The sequence below is a fragment of the Malaclemys terrapin genome, chromosome 6 (genome assembly GCF_027887155.1).
Source record: "Malaclemys terrapin pileata isolate rMalTer1 chromosome 6, rMalTer1.hap1, whole genome shotgun sequence".
Classification (NCBI taxonomy): Eukaryota; Metazoa; Chordata; order Testudines; family Emydidae; genus Malaclemys; species Malaclemys terrapin.
Window position 1 is genome coordinate 133,729,446 of NC_071510.1, and position 24,959 is coordinate 133,754,404.

General features: G+C 54.9%; 1 protein-coding gene across 2 annotated transcripts in view; it reads left to right on the forward strand.

The window, feature by feature from the left end:
• The first annotated feature begins 2,573 nt into the window (after positions 1–2,573).
• Positions 2,574–24,959, forward strand: part of TLN1 (talin 1) — a 157,115-nt gene continuing 134,729 nt past the window's right edge. For both annotated transcript variants that reach the window (XM_054031473.1, XM_054031475.1), the window contains exon 1: positions 2,574–2,651. The gene's annotated coding sequence lies outside the window, so the exon portion shown is untranslated. The remainder of the gene's footprint in view (positions 2,652–24,959) is intronic.

The window sequence follows — 24,959 nt, forward strand, 5'->3', positions numbered from 1 at the left end:
GGTGGGGTGGGGTGAGCTGGGTGGGGCTGGGCGGGGGCAGGCTGTGCGGGGTGGGGCGGGGTGGGGTGGGGTGGGGTGAGCTGGGTGGGGCTGGGCGGGGGCAGGCTGTGCGGGGTGGGGCAGGGCGGGGTGGGGTGGGGTGAGCTGGGTGGGGCGGGGCGGGGGCAGGCTGTGCGGGGTGGGGCAGGGCGGGGTGGGGTGAGCTGGGTGGGGCTGGGCGGGGGCAGGCTGTGCGGGGTGGGGCAGGGCGGGGTGGGGTGGGGTGAGCTGGGTGGGGCTGGGCGGGGACAGGCTGTGCGGGGTGGGGCGGGGCAGGGTGGGGTGGGGTGAGCTGGGTGGGGCTGTGCGGGGGCAGGCTGTGCGGGGGGGGCAGGGCGGGGTGGGGTGGGGTGAGCTGGGTGGGGCTGGGCGGGGGCAGGCTGTGCGGGGTGGGGCAGGGCGGGGTGGGGTGAGCTGGGTGGGGCTGGGCGGGGCAGGCTGTGCGGGGTGGGGCAGGGCGGGGTGGGGTGAGCTGGGTGGGGCTGGGCGGGGGCAGGCTGTGCGGGGTGGGGCAGGGCGGGGTGGGGTGGGGTGAGCTGGGTGGGGCTGGGCGGGGGCAGGCTGTGCGGGGTGGGGCGGGGTGGGGTGGGGTGGGGTGAGCTGGGTGGGGCTGGGCGGGGGCAGGCTGTGCGGGGTGGGGCGGGGCGGGGTGGGGTGGGGTGAGCTGGGTGGGGCTGGGCGGGGGCAGGCTGTGCGGGGTGGGGCAGGGCGGGGTGGGGTGGGGTGAGCTGGGTGGGGCGGGGCGGGGGCAGGCTGTGCGGGGTGGGGCAGGGCGGGGTGGGGTGAGCTGGGTGGGGCTGGGCGGGGGCAGGCTGTGCGGGGTGGGGCGGGGTGGGGTGGGGTGGGGTGAGCTGGGTGGGGCTGGGCGGGGACAGGCTGTGCGGGGTGGGGCGGGGCAGGGCGGGGTGGGGTGAGCTGGGTGGGGCTGGGCGGGGGCAGGCTGTGCGGGGTGGGGCGGGGTGGGGTGGGGTGGGGTGAGCTGGGTGGGGCGGGGCGGGGGCAGGCTGTGCGGGGTGGGGTGGGGCGGGGTGGGGTGGGGTGGGGTGAGCTGGGTGGGGCGGGGCGGGGGCAGGCTTTGTGCGGGGTGGGCAGGGCGGGGTGGGGTGGGGTGAGCTGGGTGGGGCTGGGCGGGGACAGGCATGTGCGGGGTGGGGCGGGGTGGGGTGGGGTGAGCTGGGTGGGGCGGGCGGGGGCAGGCTGTGCGGGTGGGGTGGGGCGGGGCGGGGTGGGGTGGGGTGAGCTGGGTGGGGCAGGGTGGGGACAGGCTGTGCGGGGTGGGGCAGGGTGGGGTGGGGTGAGCTGGGTGGGGCGGGCGGGGACAGGCTGTGCGGGGTGGGGCGGGGCGGGGTGGGGTGGGGTGAGCTGGGTGGGGCTGGGCGGGGGCAGGCTGTGCGGGGTGGGGCAGGGCGGGGTGGGGTGGGGTGAGCTGGGTGGGGCTGGGCGGGGACAGGATGTGCGGGGTGGGGCAGGGCGGGGTGGGGTGGGGTGAGCTGGGTGGGGCGGGGCGGGGGCAGGCTGTGCGGGTGGGGCGGGGCGGGGTGGGGTGGGGTGAGCTGGGTGGGGCTGGGCGGGGACAGGCTGTGCGGGGTGGGGCGGGGTGGGGTGGGGTGAGCTGGGTGGGGCTGGGCGGGGGCACGGCTGTGCGGGGTGGGGCGGGGCGGGGCGGGGTGGGGACAGGCTGTGCGGGGTGGGGCAGGGCGGGGTGGGGTGGGGTGAGCTGGGTGGGGCTGGGCGGGGCAGGCTGTGCGGGGTGGGGCAGGGCGGGGTGGGGTGGGTGAGCTGGGTGGGGCTGGGCGGGGGGCAGGCTGTGCGGGGTGGGGCAGGGCGGGGTGGGGTGGGGTGAGCTGGGTGGGGCGGGGCGGGGGCAGGCTGGGGCGGGGTGGGGCGGGGCAGGGCGGGGTGGGGTGAGCTGGGTGGGGCTGGGCGGGGGCAGGCTGTGCGGGGGGGGCAGGGTGGGGTGGGTGGGGTGAGCTGGGTGGGGCGGGGCGGGGGCAGGCTGGGCGGGGTGGGGCAGGGCGGGGTGGGGTGGGGTGAGCTGGGTGGGGCGGGGCGGGGGCAGGCTGTGCGGGGTGGGGCAAGGGCGGGGTGGGGTGGGGTGAGCTGGGTGGGGCGGGGCGGGGGCAGGCTGTGCGGGGTGGGGCAGGGCGGGGTGGGGTGGGGTGAGCTGGGTGGGGCTGGGCGGGGGCAGGGCGGGGTGGGGTGGGGTGAGCTGGGTGGGGCGGGCGGGGGCAGGCTGTGCGGGGTGGGGCAGGGCGGGGTGGGGTGGGATGAACTAGGTGGGGCCGGGCCGGGGTCTCTTCGGGGTCATGGGGACAAAAGCAATGGGGGCGCGCGGCTCCTCCCCGCAGGGCCCGGCGCTAGGACCCCGGCGCCTCCCGGAGGGCGGGTCTGTGGCGCTGCCTGGCCCCCCTCCGCGGGGCGGGGCCTTGCCCACAACCAAGATGGCGCCGGGCTGGCTACACTCTGGGGTGGGACGTGGCGGGGCGAGTGCGCAGGCGCGGCGCTACCACAGAGCGTCAGCACAGAGCGTCTCCCTAAGGGCGGGGGGCGTCGCTCCGTCTTTCCCTCCCCGCGAGTCGCGTCCGGAGCAGCGGGACCCGGCTGCGCCCCAGGTAGGCCCGGCGGGGTCCGGGCGCGGGAGCCTGGGCAGGGGGAGGAGGGAGTTCAGGCATAGGGGGGTGGGGAGGGGAGGCCGGGGGCGGTGCGGAGCGGAGGCTCTGGGGGGAGGCCAGGCTCGGGGTGAGGAGGGGAGGCCAGGCTTGGAGGGGGGAGGCCAGGCATGGGGTGAGGCGGGGGTGGGGGGGGAGCCCAGGCTCGGGGTGGGGAGAGGCCAGGCGTGGGGGGAGGGGGGGAGGCCAGGCGTGGGGGGAGGGGGGGGGGAGGCCAGGCTCGGGGTGGGGGGGAGGCCAGGCTTGGGGTGGGGGGGAGGCCAGGCGTGGGGGGAGGGGAGGGAGGCCAGGCTCGGGGTGGGGGGGAGGCCAGGCGTGGGTGGTGTGTGTGTCCGACGTGAGGTTTGCAGAGCGAGGAGGCGCGCAGTGCAGGGCGATGATGATAAATCAGTGGCTGTGCAAGCCCTGAGCTTGGCAGGCAGCTGAGACAGACCAAGGGACTCAGTGACTTGCAGGCTGAGGGGGTGGGAGCTGGTGTGGGAGAAGGCAAAGTACCCGCGTCTGACCCCCACGCTGCTTTTCCCTGCTGTTGCAGCTCCCAGACTACCTGTCTGCCAGGCTGTGTCACTAATGAATTTAACAGCCTGGCGGCTGGGATTGGCTCATTTTACTGACACAGCACAGCGGGACAAATGCCTTCGGCAGAAACCATCCTCCCTGCTTGTCACTTCTGCTTCTGGACCGCGCCAGAAATTCTCTGACAGTTGCATGAACACTGAGCAAAGGGGCCTCTGGGCCCCAGTGTGGGGCTGGCCGCCTATGCCTCCTCTTCCCTAGCACTCTGCCGCCTGGTGTGGGCACTCACTACGCGTTTGAAGTTGAAGCTGTTGCTTCCTCTTTTAGCTTCTCAACCATAGTTTGCTTCTTTCTCCCTGTGGGATGAGCAGGCAGCTGCAGGTTGGCTGTAGAGTGAAGTTTCTCTGCTTTCCACCCCAGCCCTTACTCAGTGGTGGCTCTGTCTGGCTCTGCTCAGTTGCTCAGACTGAGTCCAGTTCTCTTGCCATCTGTTAATTACAGTAACATTTGCATTAACAGGCCTTGCTGCAGGATGTAGTGGTTAGTAGGAAACTTGCAAAGGTCGAGGTCTCAAGCCTCTTCAGTTTCTGCAGAATCTGAGCTTTCATTTACACCCCCGTCCCTCAGATTCTAGCCCTTCTCCCAATGCACTGGGGTGCCTGAGACTGCAGACAGGCAGCTCTTGTGCCTCCGCGGCCTTGGCTACACTGGTGCTGTACAGCGCTGCAACTTGCTGCGCTCGGGGGTGTGAAAACGCCCCCCCCCCCCGAGTGCAGCGCTGCAAAGCGCCCGTGTAATCAGAGCCTGCAGCGCTGCACGCTCGCTTGCAGCGCTGCACGCTACTCCCCTCGGAGAGGTGGAGTACATACAGCGCTGTGAGAGCAGCGTTGTGAATTCCCGAGTGTAGCCAAGGCCTGGTAGTTCCCCCAAGCAACCTCAGAGTGAGATTAACAAAGCCCGGGGCAGTTTCAGGGCTGCTCTTTGGGTTCCCGTGGACGGGGGTCAGCTGGGTGGTAAGTTTGATGGCTCTGGCTGTGCCACTCAAGCTTCCCCGACCAGCAGTGTGACAGTGGTATCTGCAATGAGGGGGACCAAGAAAAGGAGCCTGGGGGAATAGCAGAGTAGTGGGGATGTCCCCTTGGAGCAGCCAGTTGGCCGGGGTGGTGGTGGTACAGCTCCTTTCTGCCAGGAGCTGGTGGTGAGGAGGAGGGGAGCTTTGAGTTGATCAGTCCCCTTCTAGCCAGAGATGAATCTGAAAGATGCTTCCAGATAGAGTCCAGCTGTAACATGTGCTAGGACTAGCTGCACCTGGGGCAAGGGGTTGTGCTCCTACACTGCTCCTTATCCCTCTCTCCGTGGATCTGTTAACCCTCTGCATTGGCTTTGTTGCTGGCTTCCCTTAGTTGTGCAGCCTGTCCCTGTCCCCCTCTCTCTGGCTGCAGTAGTGGCAGTGTTGGGTATGTCATGGCAGGGCTTTGGCGTGGAGCTGCAGCTGGAGCAGAGCCGGAGCACAGCTCCAAAGCCCTGTCAGACAGCTTCCCTTCTGTGTCAGGTTCTCGCAGGGGCCATGCTCCTGGGGGGCCCACCAGACTGCTGAATCCGCTGTCCAGGAAAAGGCCAAGGCTTCCCCTGGGCTGTAGGAGGCGGATTGGGGTTTATTCCCCCTCCCTGTCTGCTTCCTGCTCCGCTGGGCTGAGTCAGGCTCTGCTCACTGTTACTCAGGCTGGAGGAGATGGGGCTATGAGGAGCTGGACTCTGGTTGTGTGTGCTGGGGTGGGGTGGGGCTTGCTGCCTCCTGCCAGGAAATGCAACACAGAGGCTGCCTCATTCATCTGTCTGCAGCTCCGGCTAAAGCTCAGTAACATCTGGCTCCCCAACCCCCCCATCCCTCTTCTGGGAGCACAGTCCAGGGGGCAGCAGAAGTTACCCTCTCCTCCCTGTACTGGCTTGTGAAGGCAGCTCCACTGGAAGTGTCGCCTGGAGCGTCTGTCTCCCTCATGCTGCTGATTCCAGGCCTGTAGGGCAGGGTTTTGTGGAACAGGTTTGTCTGCTGCAGAGTGCCAGAAGGGGAGGGGATAGGGCAGCTGAAATGGCCTGGAGGCGATAGCTGTCCTCAGAGGGAGTCCTGCAGCTTGCGTTGGCATGCACAGTGTGGATGCTTATGGGAGGCTCCTTTGGGGGGGTTGGGGGGGGAATGGAAGCGGAGTTCTGGGGAAACTCGTACTAACTTTGGCATGCAAAGTGCAGAACCCTTCCCAGAGCTGCTGGCAGTAGGAAAGTGTGTGGGCAGGTTGTGGCGGGGCACTGTGCCTCAAGGAATGTCTGTTAACATTAATGCCCATTGCACGTGGGTGAGATGACTCTGTCCCATTTCTCTGTGGCGTTCAGCTGAGAACTGGTTACTGGACGCCGCGTGTGTATCTGCGTCCTGACCCAGCTTTAATCTGTTGGATGGAAACATTGGGTTGCCCTTCTGTCTTGGTTCCCCTGCTGGCTGAATTGAAGCTGCTGCTACTGCAGCTCTCTGGGGTGAGGCCTGGGTGTGTGGTACTTCAGGTCCGTTCTAATGGTGTGTGTATGTGGGTAGCTGATGGTCTCCAGCATGTGTGGGTGGGGGGTGTATGCATGCTGTGGGGAGGGGCATTGCCTGGTTCAGCTGGACCAATCTCAGAAACAGTGTCTGGGTTGCTTTGCCCTCCGACTCTGCACCTTCTCTTGTGAGGGGGCATCATTTCTGAATGACCCTTGAGTACTCAGGGAGGGAGCAGTGGTTTTTTTCCTGGGAGGGGGTGTAGAGTAGGGAGAAGTGGTGTGGGTCCATGGTTCCGAAGGTGGTAGTGGGCTCTGCCTCTCCATCCCTGGACTCAGCTCCAGCTGGTCGTTGTTCTGAGCACTTGAGCGATGTAACTGTTTCTGGCTAAAGATGTGATTAATGGATGTGCACGAATGATCTAATTGGGCAGCAGGGCCAGGCAGCCGTGGTGAGCTAGGCACTTTCCATCTTTAGTCATTCTCGCGCCCTGTGACTCTTTCTCCAGGTTTCTCGCTCCCTCCCCCTGAGTTCATAGCTCTGCACTGGATAAGGCTTCCTGGGCACATTCCAGCTGCTGAGCTGTAAAACCACTGGGGTTTACTCCACACCTCCCAGGAAATCTCTCACCTGCAGGAATCTCCTGGTGACAGGCTGGATGGCCTGTTGGTTCACCCCTGCCTGTGGCATGCCTGTCCTGCTGCTGGCATGGATAAATTGGGTTACTGAGCTAACGAACCTGTATCTTTCTGAGCACTGTCATCACTTCCTGCCAGGGATTGCAGGGTGGGAGCTTTAATGGGGCACCCACTTCCAACGGGGCTTTAGTGCTGGAGTGAGTTCGTCCTGAATCCATCCCTGCTGGCAAGCGTCTCCTCTCGGGCACCGATTTCTCCCGCCATGGGGACTCCACACCCTCTCTTGGCAGAAGTACGCTTCTGAGAGCTACAGAGTTTCTTTGCTGAAGGCAGCTTGCTTGGCTGCATCAGCTGGTGACTCCCTGGGGATGTCCCCGGGCCCCTGGAGCCGCTTTCTCAGTGGTGAGGTAGGGAAACTTATCTCTGCACAAAGAGCAGCAGGGAGGGACCCAGACTGCCCTGGAGAGACTGCGGGGTCCCTGTTGTACAGAGCCCCTGAGGGACAGCATCACCTCTGCACGCTGCTGTTTCGATGGAGGTGGGTGGGGTGAGAGGGTTTGGTGATGAATTGAGATATTAAAACTTAACCGTGGGAGTCTCCCTGAAAGGAAGGTGGTGGATGCCCCAAGCTGAGGAGCCAATTACGCCTCCCAAATGTGCCCTTATAGCCTTGATTTGCTGCACAGGATTTGACAGGGTCTCTAGCTTGTTACAGTTACTCTGAATGTTAGACTCTGGGCCCTGGGGCTGGGTGACGTGCATCTCAAAGGAAGGGCCTGAGGTTGCCAGCGTGGTGGATGTTATTTCCACATGGGAGGGCCAGGGCAGACATGTCAATCTGTCACTAACCGGCTCCTGCCCAGGAAGATGCTGGCTGGAATAGCAGAGGCAAACTTGCAAACATTTGCTCTTCTTTGTTGTACACGGACGTGGTCAGTTCAGCCAGCTGCTGCTATCACCCTGCTCAAAGTCTCCAGAGCTGCACTTCCCTTAGGAGCAGAACTGCCGTCACACGTAGGCACAATCTGCCCCCCCAGCTCCCTCAGGGCACTCTATAAGGCTGGTCCTGCAGGGGCCCCCTGTGCTATTTCAGGCATCCTTAGCCGTTGCCTGCACTGGCAGTTATGGGGAAGCTAGCAGGGTTACAGCGCCACCGGTGGGAGTGCAAGTGCTAATGGGAGCAACGGGCGTTTTTACCAGTCCAAGCAGTGTGGTGATAAGCACTGGTGGCTGGTGTACGCGGGCATGCCCACTATTCCTAGCACCAGGGCTAGTGCAGAAGTGGGAGAGGGGCTCTCTGCATCACAGCATACCTGTGAAATCGAGTGAGCTGACTGCTATCCAGGGCAAGGCATGTTCAGCATTGTCACTTCGGAAATGCCTACACTGCACATGTAGGCATACCTGAGCTAGCTGTGATCAAGGTATCACAAGGACCAATACCAGCAAAACTGGCAGCGCGGACTTCGGGGTGGGCTAGCCACCGGAGTAAGTACCCAGGGTCACGGGCGGGCTTGCGCAGCCTGTGCTGAACTTGACTGCCGTTAGTATTCAGGGTAGCTAGCTTCAAGCCAGTTTGGGTGTGTCTACACATGCTGCGGTCACACCTCCCATCGCAGTGTAGGCAATCCATAGTTCAGGGCTTCATCGTGACTCTGCTGACTGGTTAGTCCTGGTCAGCATCATGAGAGTTTGTGATGGAGCATGCCACACCAGAGCGTACACTATTTGAATTGAATTTAGTGATCACGTGTTCAGAGAGGATGCGTGCAATTAGTTTAATTTCCAGCTGATGAGATTTGGTGCATGATTATTTGCATCTTCCAGGCAGGCTCTGTGTTCAGCTGGTTTGCAGAGTGATCCTGGATGTGATGGAGATGAGGGAAGGATGAGCTTCCATCACTGCCCATCGCTATAGCTTGTCACGGCACCAAGCACCTCTAGAGGTTCCTAACCCCAGCAGGAGAAGCACCTTTTGCCCTTGTGCCAGGACTCCAGGATGCCTGCTCCTCCTGGTGTGTTTTCCAAATAGCCACTCAGCTCCTTGGACAAATATCCAGATATTCAGGTGGAAACTGGGTTCCACGTGCACCTTGAAAATTGCACTTTGGGAATGGAGATCCTAGTTTTGGAGGGAGTTCAGCCTAATAGATCCCAAAACGGGCTGGGAATGAAGGGACTCCCATCCCTGTTAACCTCAGTGTCCCCCCCCTCCAAGGGACTCTCCAAAGTTCACATCTACCCTGCTGTGGGATCAAAACAAAGGCCCTGCTCGCTCCTGTGAGACTGGGGACTGCACTGAGCATGTTCGACAGCTGCTTCCCCTCCTGTAAAGTCTTGGGGGAAGCTATTATCCTTCCTCTGCAGGACTGTCAAGGAGAGCAGCCTGCCCCTGCTTCTGGCGTGCTGGGGGTCCAGAGCTCTCTAGATAGTCCCATCTTGGCTACACATTGACACAAGCCCATACAGTCAGCACCTGTGGGCCCATGAGAGATCCCATGTTAGTGCTGGTGCCCATTCGCTCCTGGAAACGCAGCAGGAACCAGAAGAGTGGGGAGGAGGGAGGCTGATGGCTCAAACCTGAAGAAATTCCCCCTGTTACTGGGGAAGCCTTAGCGGCTGCTAGAGAGAGGCTCGGCCCCAAGCCTGCTGAAGATGAGGAGAGGGCCCATCGTTGGGCTAATGGCCTTCCCAGGGTGGTCAGGTATCTTGCTGGTGCCATGAGTTCAGAGTCACAAGTGTGAAATCCAGGGATGGCAGTGGCAGCAGGTCTGTGTCTGGGATGGGAAGGGTTAATTTCCATAAAGAACAATAGCAGCGTCTGTGTGGGCACTCAGCAGGATACAGCGGGAGAGCAGCTCTGACTTCCATCCGGCTTGGGTGCGCAGGCTGGCCTAACCCAGGGTCAGGAGGAAGTAGCATCCCTCTTTGGTAGCACACAGCTGCATGTCAGAGGGGCTGCCTTCCTTAGAAGCCCCCCACCCCTCTTGGTGCTAGGCTGGCCATAGGTCTAAACCTGCGTGGCAGGTCCCGTCACGTGGGTGGATGCAGCCTCAGGTGGTGGTGGGAAGCGAAGAGTCTCACCCTGGGGTTGGAGACCACCTAGGTGCTCTGATCCTGGCAAGGCCGGGGTCTCACACATGGGCCGCAGGCAGGGAGAGCCTGGACTCCCACCTCTGGCTCAGAAATGCCATCTTGGGGAAGCAGGATGCAGAAAGGTCTCTGTTGCGCTTGGTCCCAGATGGGGATGGCAGCTGTTATAAATACCCAGCCAGTTGTCTGGTGTGGCTTTGATCCCCCATTCCCCAATAAGGGGAGCTGGCCTGATGGAAAGAGCAAGGAGAACCTGGAAGGTGGGGCTCCGGTGGGCAGGGTCTTGTCTTGCCTGTAGGGCTGCTCTAATGGGACATCCCTTCGGGGCTCAGGCCGCTCTTGGTGTTTGCTTTTCTTGGGGTCTGACACACTGTGCTGTCTGGAGTCAATCCCTAGAAGATTAGGGGTGGAAGACGCCTCAGGAGGTCATCTCGTCCAACCCCCTGCTCAAAGCAGGACCAACCCCAACTAAATTATAGCTGCACAGCTCCGCAGGAGGCACAGCTCCTGTCCTGTGCGTGGTGCACTGGCGCCTCGGGGGTTATTTATAGCTAGTGCTGTCAGTGCCCCCTTCCGGCCTGGCAGCGTTTCCGTTTGGGCCTTTGGAGGGCTGGGGGCCTGAGGGAAGGTGGCTCGGGGGGCAGGGTGTCAGAAGCAGGTCATTTTGGAATATGATCTAAGCGCTGTAAATGATCTGGGTACTCTGCAGTCCCCCTCGCCGTATCTCGCTAGCACCAACAGAGTTGTCTTCTCCTGTGTGTGAGGTACTAGCCCCGTGGCTGGCTTATGTGACTGGCCCAAGGTCACACTGGGAGTCCGTAGCAGAGCCCGGAGTAGGACCCCAATTTCTGGGCTCTCCTCCGGTGTCCTGGCTCTGGTGCCTGAGTGCCAGTCTTCTCCCCCTCCCCTCCCCCCCCCGCTTTGGAGCTGGCACCGGGGAGCTGGGGGGAGGAGGGGACATTAGAACTTCCCTCCCCTTTCCCTAGCCACGGGACAGGATTGCTGGCTGGATTCCTGCCCTTCTGAGCCCAGGAGGCTGAGTCTGGCTCTCAGTGCTGGTGTTAGAGCTTACCCTGCAGAGTGAGGGGCTGGGATTCACTTCCACAGCGGGAGCCATGCTGGCCTTCCCTGGTCTCGGTGTGCAAGGGGGGATCACCGCAGGACTCTGCCTGGCAGTGGGGCTGGCTGGAGCTCTGACAGCCCAGGACAAAAGGCTGATTGTGCCCAGAGGAGAGGGCACATAACTCCAGTTCTCCCCCATCAGCTGGGGTGTGTCTGTCAGGCTTGTGGTCTGAAGTGGGTGCTCTGGCCAGAGCTGGTGTCACCCCGGACAGAATGCAGCTGTGACCCAGAAAAGGGGAAATGCAGTGCTGGTTCCCGTGCTGCAGTCGCAAGGAGAAAAGGCTGTGAGCTGTCCTGCACCCACCGCCTGTGACTGCTGGCTGCTCCCAGGGGCCTCTTTCGGAGACGGACGGACAGTTGGGGGGGCATCATTCTAAAGAAGAAGGCTGTCACTGCCTGGGTGTGGGGAGCAGAGTGCCCCATGGAGAGCCCAGGAACCCCCTGCCATGGGATGTCTGGGTGGGGCACTTAGTGAGAGGGAATTTTTGACTCTGTTCCTTCTGTAATTGATCTCATGACTTTCCAGTTCCGCTCTGCAGTCTCCTCCGTCCCCTGCCATGGCGCCTCGCTCAGCTGCCCATGAGCTCCCTGGGGCCTGGCTCCCTAGCCAGTAGGCTGCTTCCTTGGCCCTTTAAATCTGCCCAGCAGGATGTTTAAATGCTTGGACTGTGGCTTCATCGCTGCCTGTTAATTCCATATTTGGTAGCAGTCATTGTTTACTCCTTGTCTCCTCTCCCCCTTTCTTGTCCTTGCTGGGGAAGGGAGTAGGGGGAGGGGACATTTTTTCAGTCATTAATGTTGGTGAGTCGGCTGGTTTCCTGATAAAAGGGGCTGGAGGAACCTGGAAGGGTGAGAGAGGAAACAGAAAGGATTTCAATAGCAGAGGGAAAACAGATCCCTCTAGAGCAGGGGTCGGCAACCTTTCAGCAGGGGTGTGCCGAGTCTTTATTAATTCACTCTAATTTAAGGTTTTGCATGCCAGTAATACATTTTAATGTTTTTAGAAGGTGTCTTTCTGTAAGTCTATAATATATACTAAACTGTTGTTGTATGCAAAGTAAATAAGGTTTTTAAAATGTTTAAGAAGCTTCATTTAAAATTAAAATAAAACGCAGAGCCCCCCAGACCGGTGGCCAGGGCCCGGCAGTGTGAGTGCCACTGAAAATCAGCTCGCACGCGTGCTGCAGGTTGCCTATCCCTGCTCTAGAGTAACGGCACTGAACTGGCTGCTGCTCCCAGCAAGAGTCTTGTCAAAGATAGAACCAGGCGGCGCTGTGGCTTGTAGAATGTCTTGGGCTGAGGACTGGGGGGAGTTGGGGGTGAGTGGGTCCTTTGCCCCTGTTCCCAGTGCCATATACTTTCGTTTTTTGGTGGGGGGAGCAGGGAAGACTCCAACTCCTGGGGAACTCCATCTTCCCGTTCCAGGTGCCACTCATTGGGCTTCATTCCTGCTTTGCCATGCATCTGCACGGGCCTTGTAAGGCCATTGCCTCTGGGCAGCATGTGCTTGGAGCCAAAGACACCCTTTCGCAGCAGGCCACCTCTCCAGCTGCCCCAGTGGCTGAGTGGGGTCCTGGGTGGGAGGCCCCCTTCAGCAGGATGCACCGCTTGCCGCCTGAAGCTAAGGAGGAGGTGTGCTTTGAAACGCTCTGTTGGGCCCAGCTGGCCAAGTGCTGAGTGAGGGTGGAGCTGGGAGAGAGGCAGGTAGGTAGCCAGGCCTGTCAGTGGGAGGGACTCGTCTAGGGACCCCTAGCATGCTGAGTGTCTAATACCAGAGACCTGTGCCCCCTTAGCCAGGGGAGTGGTAAGTGACACCTGCTGCTGCTAAGAGCTTCATTGTGATGGCCTGTAGGGGAAATGGCCGCTCACTTCGTCCCTGGCCGGCCTGACTCCTGGCCCAGTGTATGCACAGGGCCCTGTCTCCCACAGCCCGCTGCCAGGCTTGCAGAGCAGATTCTGAGGGTATGTCTATACTACCGGCCGGATCGGCGGGCAGCGATCGATCCAGCGGGGGTCGATTTATCGTGTCTAGTCTAGGCGCGATAAATCGACCCCCGAGCGCTCCCCCGTCAACTCCTGTACTTGCCGCTGCAAGAGGCGCAGGCGGAGTCGACGGGAGCGGCAGCAGTCGACTCACTGTAGTGAAGACACCGCGGTGAGTAGATCTAAGATACGTCGACTTCAGCTACGTTATTCATGTATCTTAGATCGATTTCCCCCCCCCCCCCAGTGTAGAGCAGGCCTGAGAGTGAAGCAATGGCTAAGGGGGCAGAGTGGCATGGCTAAGTGACAGCAATGCCCAAGCCAGGCCTGTGGGATTCCGTCTGGCTGAGGTGAGGCAAGGCGCAGACCCCTCTGCTTGTTTGCAACTCACCCTGACCGCTGCTTTGTGCGTGCCTTGTTAGCGTTTTGGCTTTAAAAAAAAAATAGGGGGGAGGGATAGAGAATAAGATGGAGAATATCTTATTGTCCTTCTATAAATCCATGGTACGCCCATTCTTGAATACTGTGTACAGATGTGGTCTACTCATCTCAAAAAAGATATACTGGCATTAGAAAAGGTTCAGAGAAGGGCAACTAAAATGATTAGGGGTTTGGAATGGGTTCCATCTGAGGAGAGATTAAAGACGCTAGGACTCTTCAGCTTGGAAAAGAGGAGACTAAGGGGGGATATGATAGAGGTCTATAAAATCATGAGTGATGTGGAGAAAGTGGATAAGGAAAAGTTATTTACTTATTCCCATAATACAAGAACTGGGGGTCATCAAATGAAATTAATAGGCAGCAGGTTTAAAACAAATAAAAGGAAGTTCTTTTTCACGCAGCGCACAGTCAACCTGTGGAACTCCTTACCTGAGGAGGTTGTGAAGGCTAGGACTATAACAGAGTTTAAAAGAGAACTGGATAAATTCATGGTGGTTAAGTCCATGAATGGCTATTAGCCAGGATGGGTAAGGAATGGTGTCCCTAGCCTCTGTTTGTCAGAGGATGGAGATGAATGGCAGGAGAGAGATCACTTGATCATTACCTGTTAGGTTCACTCCCTCTGGGGCACCTGGCATTGGCCACTGTCGGTAGACAGGATACTGGGCTAGATGGACCTTTGGTCTGACCCAATATGGCCGTTCTTATGTTCTTTAGTTTGCTGGACAGCATGAGCCTAGTGCAGCTCCTAGGTGCCCTGGTGTTGGAGGGGAGTGGGGATCCCCATTTGTCATGTGCTTCCTGAGCTCCCCCATGCTGTTCTGAGTAGAGGGCTCTAGTACACCCCAGTCCTGGTCTGCCCCTCTTGTGACTGTGCGCTAGCTAGTTCCTGCCAGCAGTGGGCAGCAGATGCTGCTTCAGCCACATGCACATGTGCTCTCAGGCCCCGTGAACCCCACTCCCCTATGCCTCGCTGCATCCTGGGTTTCCTGCGCTTCCCCTAGCCAGGACAGGGCGCTGACAGACACAGGACTGCTCAGCAGCCTCACCTGTCCAATTATACTTTTCTCTTCAGCAGAATGCTTTAGCCCTTTCAAGCCACTATCAAGGACTCCTGTGCTCTGCTCTCCCCCCCGCCCCATTTGCATAGACCCTTGGGATGCTCATCTCTCCCCGGCTGCATGCTGACCCATGGCTGTGTGTACAGCCCGTTGGGAGGAAGCATGGGGCACAACTGCTGGGGGCTCTGCACCCTAGGAGCTGGTTGGGAAGCTGTATCTGTAGAGAGCCCCTATGATTATCCATCTCCCTGACGTCTCTGGCTCCAACCACACATACTGTTGGAGCTGCCACTGGAATGTGAGCCTGTCAGCAAAGCGCAGGCTCCCTGCGTGTCTCCTAAAGTGAGGCCCAAAGCCGCTCTACGCGAGGGAGCTGGGGGAGGGGTCTGGTACGTGGGGGTGGCAGGAGAAGCGGTTCTGAGCTGTCACTTGTGCTGCTCAGAAATAGCCAGGCACCTAAACAAAGGGGAGCTGGGAGTGTGGCATGAATGTACTTGGGCTGCTTGTACTGTGGGGCACTAAGACACCCCAGTTGGGAGTGGGGCCGAGGTGCTGAACACCCTACAAAGATAGTCTGTGGCCTGGAACGCGTACTCGGAAGAGGGGCAGTGGGGGAGACAGCTGACGGTGGCAACAGGCACAGGGCTTGATAGTCCTTTTTCTAACGCATGCGTGTGTGTATACACCCTCACACAGGCACTTCTGCTTTTAGGGTTAGTCGTGGTGGACTAGCACCCACAGCTGTGATCAGGGACCCATTGGGCTGGCCGCTGCACAGACAGTGAGACCGTCCCTGCTTCAAAGAGCTCAGTTTAAGTCAAGACAAGTGTAACAGCCAAAAGAGGTCAGAGTGGAGTAGCAGCCATTGGAACAGGTCCTTGCACAGACTAGCCCGGGACCTGCTCTCTGCCATTTTTGTCTGTCTTTTGAATGAGATATAAGTAAATGAAGTAGCTATTGACCTTCCCTCTGGCCATCTTGCTTGCCATAAACCCCTTTAAGGGCTGCCCAAGCGGTGGGGCGGCTGGCCTCAGGGAGCTGGGGCAGGGCCAGGACACAGGCTGTCGGGACTTCTTCACTGATAATGACACCAGAAGTGACACTGGGTATCTGAGTGTCCGTGGAAGAGCCCAAACAGGATATGACCCCCACAGCTGAGCACTGTCCCACAGGGAGGAGAGGGTGGTACTAACCTGGAAGAGTCCCTTGCAAGACCCCTTTGGGGACGCCTGGTGCACAGCTGAGCCCTGTCCCATGGATGAGTCCATGTTTGCACACATCAGTTTTGGATGTAGGTGTCAAATGCACAAAATAGATGCAATGTCTGCTCCATGCAGAGGGTAAGCCCTGTTCTCTCCATCTCCTTGTTATATTGCCGCCTTCCCCCATGCCACCTCACCTCATCTCTGGGGCAGGTGGGGTGCGTTTATGGGGCGGGTTTATGAGGTAATCACTTTCAGATGCAAGATTTAGAGAAATAGCTTTGAGAAAGTGACTGATGTCTTTGTCCCTGTTAACTCAAAGCCAGCGTCAGAGAGAGAGAGAGACACACACACACACAGTCAGTCTGGAGTGAGAGCTGGTGCATAGCACTACCTTTGCTAATAAAGCAGAGAAGACAATCTAGAAATGTTTTGAGGTCATGCTCAATAGTGCATGTCCACATTATTATAACTTCTGCAAGTCCTGGCATAGGAATATGGTGACCAGATGTCCCGATTTTATAGGGACAGTCCTGATATTTGGGGCTTTTTCTTATATAGGTTCCTATTACCCCCCCACCCTGATTTTTCACATTTGCTGTCTGGTCATCCTACATGGGAAGAGACTGCAACAGAACTAAGGTACAGTATTTTCACAGTGAGACTAACCATTGGAACCAACTAGTACTCCTGGGGGCATTCTGCACCAAAAAATTAAAAATTCTGCACCAAAAACTAAAAATTATGTGCGCAATATTTTAAAATTCTGCATATTTTATTTGTCAAAATAACACTATATAATCATGTCAGTGTCAATTATTTTGGTAATTTATTTCAAAATACCTGTCACCAAGTATAGAGAGAGACACACACAATTCCCCCATGATTAGTGCCCTACCAAATTCACGGTCCGTTTTGATCAATTTCACGGTCATAGTATTTAAAAAATAATAAATTTCACGATTTCAGCTATTTAAAGCTGATATTTCATGGTGTCATTATAGGCGTCCTCACCCAAAAAGGAGTTGTGTGGGAGGGGTTGCAAGATTATTGTAGGGCGGGTTGCGATATTGCCACCCTTACTTCTGTGCTGCTGCCTCTAGAGCTGGGCCCAGTCAGCAGCTGCCACTCGACGGCCGCCCAGCTCTGAAGGCAGCAGTGCAGAAGTAAGACATGGTCTGATATTGCCACCCTTACTTCTCCGCTGTTGCTGGCGGGACAGCCACTGCTCTCAGGCCACCCAGCTCTGAAGGCAGCACAGAAGTAAGGGTGGCAATACCTTGAACCCCCCCCAATAACCTTGTGACCCCCCACAACTACCTTTTGGGTCAGGACCCCCAATTTGAGAAACACTGGTCTACCCTGTGAAATCTGCATAGTATAGGGTAAAGGCACAGAAAACACCAGATTTCTTGGGGGGAGACCAGATTTCACAGTCCGTGACACATTTTTCATGGCGGCGAATTTGGTAGGGCCCTACCCATGAATAGAAAGTTAAAGAAACCCCTACGACAACCCAGTTCCTGTTTCCCTGTCCTCTTCTCTCCCCCGAGCCCAGCCAAGGGGCCAGACACCCACAACCCTTCCGAGAGCCCAGTCATGGTGGCCCCCCCAGCCAATACACCCAAACCCTTCCCCCCCAGAGTCCAGCCGTGGTCCCCTCCACTCCAGACACTCGCACCCCTGACTTCTCGGAGGTCAGCTACAGAGATCCCCCAGCCCAGACACTCTCACCCTCTACCGCCCAGGGATCCAGAGGGAGAAACAACCTGATGCTGGGTCCCAGGCTTGCATGGCGTTTCCTGCGCGCTGCCTCCTTCCTTCAGGGCGTGCTGGAAACTGCAGCTGCTGAGAACCTTCCAGTTCCCTCCCCCGGCCAATCGCTGCCCTTGTCTTCTATTTGCGAGCTGGGCTCCGCTGGGTTCAGCGGCCCCTTAGTGGCAGCCAACATCTCTGCAGCCGATTTCAGCGGGGGGGAAAGGAAATTCTGCACGCACAACGTTAATTTCTGCAAAATTTTGCATTGCGCAGTGGCGCAGAATTCCCCCAGGAGTAAACTACCATCGTAAGTGGATTCTCCATCTCTTAGTGTCTTCAAATCCAGATGGGATGCCTTTCTGGAAGAGCTGCTTTAGCCAAACATGCGTTATTGGGTTTAATAGAGCGGTAGCTAGGTAAAATTCTCTGGCCGGGAGCCAGACTAGCCACAGAAAGAGCCTGGCAAGATTGATGAGGCAAATGGCTCCAGTTCAGGAAAATTCCAGTTCTGCTGTCTCAGCTTTAAAGTTCTGAGCTGCAAGTAGTAAGTTCCTTGAATCTGCACAGAGGTTCTAGGTGCTGCAGTGGTGAAAGCACTTGCACTTTGACAGTTACAAACTCTGCTAAATTGATGCAGGGTTTCTGTAAGGACATAAGGTCGACTGTCCTGGTCCAGACCAATGGTCCACCTAGCCAGTATCCTATCTGCTGCCAGTGGCCAATGCCAGGTGTCCTGGGGGAATGAACAGAACAGGCAACCATCCAATGATCCATCCCCTGTCAGCCACTCCCAGCTTCTTGCAATCAGAGGCTAGGGTCACCCAGAGCACGGGATTGCATCCCTGACCATCTTGGCTAATAGCCATTGATGGACCTGTCCTCCATGAACTTTTCTTTTTTGAACCCAGTTATAGTTTTGGCCTCCACAACATCCCCTAGTAACAAATTCCACAGGGTGACTGGGCATCGTGTGAAATATTTCCTTGTTTGTTTTTCCACCTGCTGCCTGTTAATTTCATTGCATGACCCCAGGTTCTTGTGTTATGTGAAGGAGTAAATAACACTTCTCTTATAGATTACGTGATAGCAAACAGATAAAAATAGATTGCCTAGTAAATAAACAAATCCGCAAACTGAGCTTAACATACTGGATAGGTAGGATGTGAATTAGCAAATTCTCCCCCTGAGCGATAAACAGGCTGGCAGATTCTTAAGGCACACGCTGCCTTTGCTTTGCAGTTTGGGTTTCCCAGGATTTTATAGAGGATGGAAATCATTTTAGCCTGGACCATCAGTTCTCTCAGTTCAGACTTTGTTCCTCAGGTGTTTCCAGGTGTGGTGTTGTAGAGAGAGTGAGGTCCCATCATGATGCCATTTCCCCCTTTTATATCATCATCCCCTTGCTGGAAAGCTCTTTTGCTGTGACCTGGGTCAAAGGGTTCTCAATGTGTAGTGCTATCTCTGAGAGGTTTCTATTGTATGCAGTTCCTGGAGTGATCCTTCTGCTTGTGTGCATTTCCTCCATGAGCCATTAACATTGTTTGGCCTTTTTATTGATGTACCTGAAAGACTAAGATCTCGTTGGATTAATAATATTATCTCAATGTCTAGTAAATCAGACTTTTAGAATACCACCTCACAAGGAATACCTTGTGCAAAACATATCCTAATTATGACAGTGGTGAATAAGGGTGTGCCAGGATGTCACACTTATTACTGTTTAATTTATCAATTTGTTCCCAAACATTCTCTGACAACTCAGTCTGGGACAGTGCCTCAGATTTGTTACCTAAAGAATGGCTCAGGTGTGGGATTCTCCCCCCCATGCTCTGCAGTGGAGACTGATGCAAAGAATTCATTCAGCTTCTCTGCAACGGCCTTGTCTTCCCTGAGTGCTCTTTGGACACCTCGCTCGTCCAGTGGCCCCACTAGTTTTGTCAGGCTTCCTGCTTCTGATGTACATACCATTTTTTTTGCTATTAGTTTGAGTCTTTTTGCTTGTGGTGTACCATGCACATAAAATGGAGGTGTTCATTGTATTTTTACCTTCTACCGCTCTGTCTACGGAGGCTATAAACATTGTGGCTCTACTGACAAGTGTGTAGTTCTTGGCAGTTACAAGCCGTGTCTGTGTTCGCTGAGTATGTCTGCCGTGCTTATAAAAAGTTCTGGTTAGACAAGGGAGCCAAGCTATTCAGTCTGTAAATGTGCAGTCTGTCAGATAACTTCCTGTAAAGAGAGTTTTAGCCATTTGTTCTTTTTTTCACCCATCCAAACGAGTTGGGAAAGAACGTTCCAGAGCTGTGTCTTTTCCAAGTAATTCAGGGTTTTCATAAGATAATCTGGTATTTTGCCTTCCATGGGAGTTAGTAATACACTAAAATAGTGAAATAAATGACTTGCCGGTTTGTATTCATTTATTGTGCAATGGAGCTGGGTGTGCCTAAAGACAGACAATCCAACTACAATGTTTATTTTTTTCATCCAAACCCTACCCCAGTGTCCTTGTCTCCTAAAGCAGACGGCTAAAAATATATCCACCACATTAAGATTTTGTTCCCAGAAGCCCTGAAATGTTCTAGGTGCTTTCCAAATGGAAAAGACTATACCTAAGAACAGTAGACTGAACAGCAGCAGAACATCCTATCAGTCAGTTGGGGAAGGTGGAAGTGGCAATGCCCAAAGTAGCCAGCAGTTTGTTAACACTGCTTTTTTTTCCTTTACTGAGATACGTAGACTATACCCAGTCATTCATTGGCCTTGCTCATATCATACACTTCAGGGTTCTAAAGTCTTCATATTCACTGTGTGACTAGCCATCTGGCAAAACTTCATGTTTCATTGCAAAAACAAAATTAAGGAAATTCCAGAACCAAAGATTTTAAAGAAGTTTAAATAAGAAATTCACTAAACGTTTTATTGCACCCAAGTGTCTGACAATGAGAAAGTTGTAGTTAGTGCTCCTCAAACAACCTTAACTCTGCTGCTGTGTCCCAGCCCAGCCGCGGCCTGTGAGCCAGCAACATCGCTCTGGCCCCCAGCCACTTTACCCTTGATGCAGTTGCAATACAGGCTTCAGACCCTCAAAAACGCAGGCTTGATGCAAGGAAACAAGCCCCATGATTTGTGACTCGCTTCAGAAGCATTGTTACTTCTCAAACATGAAATAGTTGCAAACATTGTCCCCAATGAAAAGCGTGCAGTTTTGTCAGTAAAACACAAACAGCCTGCTAACTAGCTAGGCCTCTTATGCCTTTATCTGCCCTTTTACCAGGTTTTTTCTTTCAGCACCTAGCCCATTACAAACTTTTGGCCAAACCCATCAGGACTTTTAAAAAATGACAAAATTCAAAGTTCAGCTGTCCTCTTTTCTTTTACTTCTACAGTTTCCCACGATTTTGATGCTATGAACTGTGACACCAGTTGCTTCATAAAGATAGGCTGGATGTGATGGAATCCCCAGGGTACAACCTGGGACTGTGGGAACGCTGTGTCCCCTTAACACTCCAGCCTGGACTCTGTCTCTCAATGCAATGCCAATGACAAGCAGCATGTGGAGACCCACACCCAGCTAAGTTGCCTCAGTGCTCTCTAAGCCAGTCATAAATTATACAGAGAGAGGCACCAGCAACTCACCGCAGAAATATACCATCTTACACTGCTCAAGACTCCCTTAGACAGTGCAAGCTCATTAATTAGTTAACCACTCCAACAAAAGGTAGGGAAGTGTAACCGCTCGTTAACCTGAGCTGAGATTCTCTAAGCACGTCAACCAAAAACCACACTGTTTTAGGTACAGTAACTCCTCACTTAAAGTTGTCCCGATTAAAGTTGTTTTGTTACGTTGCTGATCAGTTAGAGGAAGTGCTTGTTTAAAGTTGTGCAGTGCTCCCTTATAACGTTATTTGGCAGCCGCCTGCTTTGTCCACTGCCTGCAGAAAGAGCAGCCCGTTGGAGCTAGCTGGTGGGGGCTTGGAACTAGGGTGAGCCGGCAGCTCCCCTAAGTTCCCTGTGCGGTAACCGCCAAGCAGGCTATCAATTGCCAGGCAGTTCAGCTGCCCCTCCCCTCACTGCTGTGTGCTGCTCCCGGGAGTCTCCTGCTTGCTGTGCAGGGGGTTGGGAAGAGGGGTGCTAATGTCAGGGTGCCCACTCCCCCCACTCCTGCCCCTCTGCTCCTGTACCCCATCTCCACAGAGCAGGGGGCGGGGCGGGACACGATGGCTCAGGATGAAGGGAGCTCACTGACAGCAGCTGCTCTCTCAACTTGCTGATCTACTTAAAAAGGCAGTGTACTTCGAGCGGGGTCAGCGTATTTAAAGGGGCAATGCGCATCTCTCTCTCTCTCTCCCCCACACACAGGGTGTGTGTCTCTGTCTGCCATTCTGTCTCCCCTCCCTCCATTCCTGCTGCCTTGTAGAGTATGAGGCTACATTAACAACAATGTGTTAACCCTTGAGGGCTCAGCCAAGTGCTAGTTCATCATTTAGCAGTAAGGTATGCCCTGGGAAATATCCCACCCTCTGACTCCACCACCTCAACCAAGCTTCACAATCATCATTGCTGTGTACAGTATTAAATTGTTTGTTTAAAACTTACACTGTATATATGTGTGAATATATAGGCTGGTGAAGAAAATTTCCCTGGAACCTAACCCCCCCATTTACATTAATTCTTATGGGGAAATTGGATTCGCTTAACATGGTTTGCTTAAAGTTGCATTTTTCAGGAACATAACTACAATGTTAAGCGAGGAGTTACTGTAAAATATAAAACCAATTAACTACAGAAAGATTGTGATTATAAGTATAGACATATCAAAATTGGTTACATAAATAAAATCGGTCTAAATTCTACAGACTAAGCAAGATTTGAACCAAGCAATTTCTCACCCCACTGGATGTTCCAGGCAGTTGACAGTTCTTATTACACAGGCAGAATTTCCTTCTCAGCCTGGTACCAATCTCCCCAGTTCAGTCTTTGTCTTCCAAATGATTTTGCAGGTGTTGAGATGGGGGAGGAGAGAGGCCCTGTCGTGATACCATCGACCCTCATTTATACTTTCTCTCCAGGTGCTAGAAAGACCCTTGCTGTGACATGCGGGTTAGGTAGCCCCCATTCATAGAATCATAGAAGATTTGGGTTGGAAGAGACCTCAGGAGGTCATCTAGTCCAACCCCCTGCTCAAAACAGGACCTACCCCAACTAAATCATCCCACTGAGGAGTCTCTGGGAGAGTGGATTCTTCTTGATGGGCCATCAGTGCCTGTTGGGCTGGTGCTGATGTAAATCTGCCTTGTCAGTTGCTCCTTTGTTGCCACTGAAAGGCTAGCTGTGAGCACTTCTCACTTATTACATACTTCAGTATCAAACCTATTGCAATACTTCATAACTTCAGATAGAATGGTAGCACACCCAATTCAACAGGATAGTAATGCTTAACAGATCATGACTTCTCAAATGATACTTCACAAGGCATACTTTGTACCAAACATATCAATCCTATCGCAGTGGTGAATATGGGGGTTCCAGGGTGCTATTTTGAGGAACAGTGTCACATTGGAGTTCTAATTTCTAGAACTTCAATTTTAGTAAGTGCTAGGAGAGAAGAAAGGAGCTCAGGATTATGTTCCCTCCACCGGGTTTTAGTCTTTCCTCCCTCTTCAGGGCTCAGTACATGTCCGTTTATCCTGGGATGGTTCCAGTTTTGTTAGCTAGAGCAAGCCTGATTTCCGTGGCAAATTGTAATGATAGCATCATCCGCCTACAATCGATCAAGTCTCGGTGAAACCTCCTTCAGTTGCTTTTGTAGCTGTAGAGCCTCTCTGTAGAGTCCCTGGGTGTGTAAAACTCATGCTGTGTTTTGATCAAAGTCATTCCTTCTTTGGGTGCATCGTTGTATCATGTCTCACATTCAGTCACCCATCTTGGGCCAAAGCTACAAGTTAATGCCTTACATTTTTAAATCTTTCCTCACTTGCAGGAAGTGGTAGAGAGCCTGCTGGCTTAGGTATGTCTGGAGAGAGAGATCCCAGGTGTGGTGGTTCTGTCATGTCTTAACTGCTTGTTTGGTGCTGTGCTGAAGGTTATGCTCTTATCAAAAAGCATATGCGTATCTGATCCAGCTCAAGTCTTACATGTTAGTGTGACACTCTGTACCTCAGGGGAATACCCAGCACCCCTATGTTCATCCTTGTAAAATGATTGTGTGGTATCCAATGCAAAGTTTCTCAAGTCGGGTATCTTCGGAAGGCTCATGATGTACTGAGCATTGTTGTTAACAGTGATGTTATAGTAATGTTATGGGTTATAATTTCATGTATGTAATTATGAGGCTGAAAATGTATCCTCATAGCTTAAAGCAAGCACAGACAAAAACTCTCCAGGAGCAGAGGGGCAGTTCACACCTCATCAGGGCAGGTATGGGACAAACCCAACCCAGCCTCATAGGAACAAAGGACGCTGGCCTAGGAAGCAACAAAAGAATCTGTTAGACTCTCCAGGGAGTCACCCCTCTTCCTTTGGTCAGTTTGGGACTGCGATGAGGTAATGCTCACCTGACTCTGAGGGGAGTGGGGGGGCAAAGCCAAGAGGGAAGAAAGGACATGATAAAAGGGAGACATTTGCCATGCTCTGTCTCTTCCACCTCCATCTACAGACATCACCACCAAGCGACTGAAGCGCTGATCAAAGGGGAGAGCCTGGCTGAAGGGCAACCAGCCAGCCTGTGGTGAGAAGCATCTAAATTTGTAAGGGCATTGAAAGTGTTAAGATCAGCTTAGAATGCATTTTGCTTTTATTTCATTTGACTAAATCTGACTTGTTGTGCTTTACTTATAATCACTTAAAATCTGTCTTTATAGTTAATAAATGTTTGTTTGCCCTACCTGAAGCAGGACGTTTGTTATGAAGCGTGTCAGAGGCTCCCCTTGGGATAACAAAACTGGTACATATCAATTTCTTTGTTAAATTGATGAACTCATATAGGCTTCAGCGCCCACCGCACACTGCAAGACAGTGTTGTGTCTGGGACTGGAGACATTGGGAGCAGCTTACACGCCAGAGGTTGTGCGTGACCAGCCCAGGAGTGGGGGTTCTCACAGCAGAGCAGGGCCAGGCTGGCTCCCAGAGTCAAGGATTGGAGTGGCCTAGCAGATCACCAGTCCGGATAACACTGGAGGGGAATGTCACAGTTAATTGATTTTTATGGCATAACCACCTGCAGAGCTTGTCGGTTCTGGGCAGTCAGAGAGCAATAGAGATGGCTCCTGAATGGAGTGGATGTTGAAGAGCTCCAGGAAGGCTTGGACTAGGGGTTTAAATCACCTGTTAGCAATTTTTATTGGTCGTGGTGAAATGGAATGTCTCCCTGTCTTGATTATCACTTCAAAAGTTTTTTGTTGTTGTCTTAATTGGCCTCTCAGAGTTGGTAAGACAACTCCCATCTTTTCATGCTCTCTGTATGTGTGCATATATAGATCTCCTCATAGATGTTCCATTCTATGTATCCGAAGAAGTGGTCTGTAGCCCACAAAAGCTTATGCTCAAATAAATGTGGTGGTCTCTAAGGTGCCACAAGTCCTCCTGTTCTTTTTGTCTCCCTGAAGGAATTCTCTGCCTTCACCGATGCTTTGCTCTCCTAGTTCTCTGCCCTCGGAGCTGTTGGGCCTGTTTGCCTGGGAGCAGAAACATTATATTGCTCCTTCTCCTCCCCCAGAGTTCTTGGGGATAGCCACTCCTCCTCTTCCTGGGAGCCTGTTCCCTGCTGGCAGCACGCGCTCTTCTGCACTTGCTTGGTTCTTTGGCTCTCTGCATCAGTCCCTCACACTCCAGGTGCCTAGACATTGACAGCATACTCAGCGCTGAGATATGAGAGCCTTAGGCACCCCCAGCTACAGGCAGGTATTGTC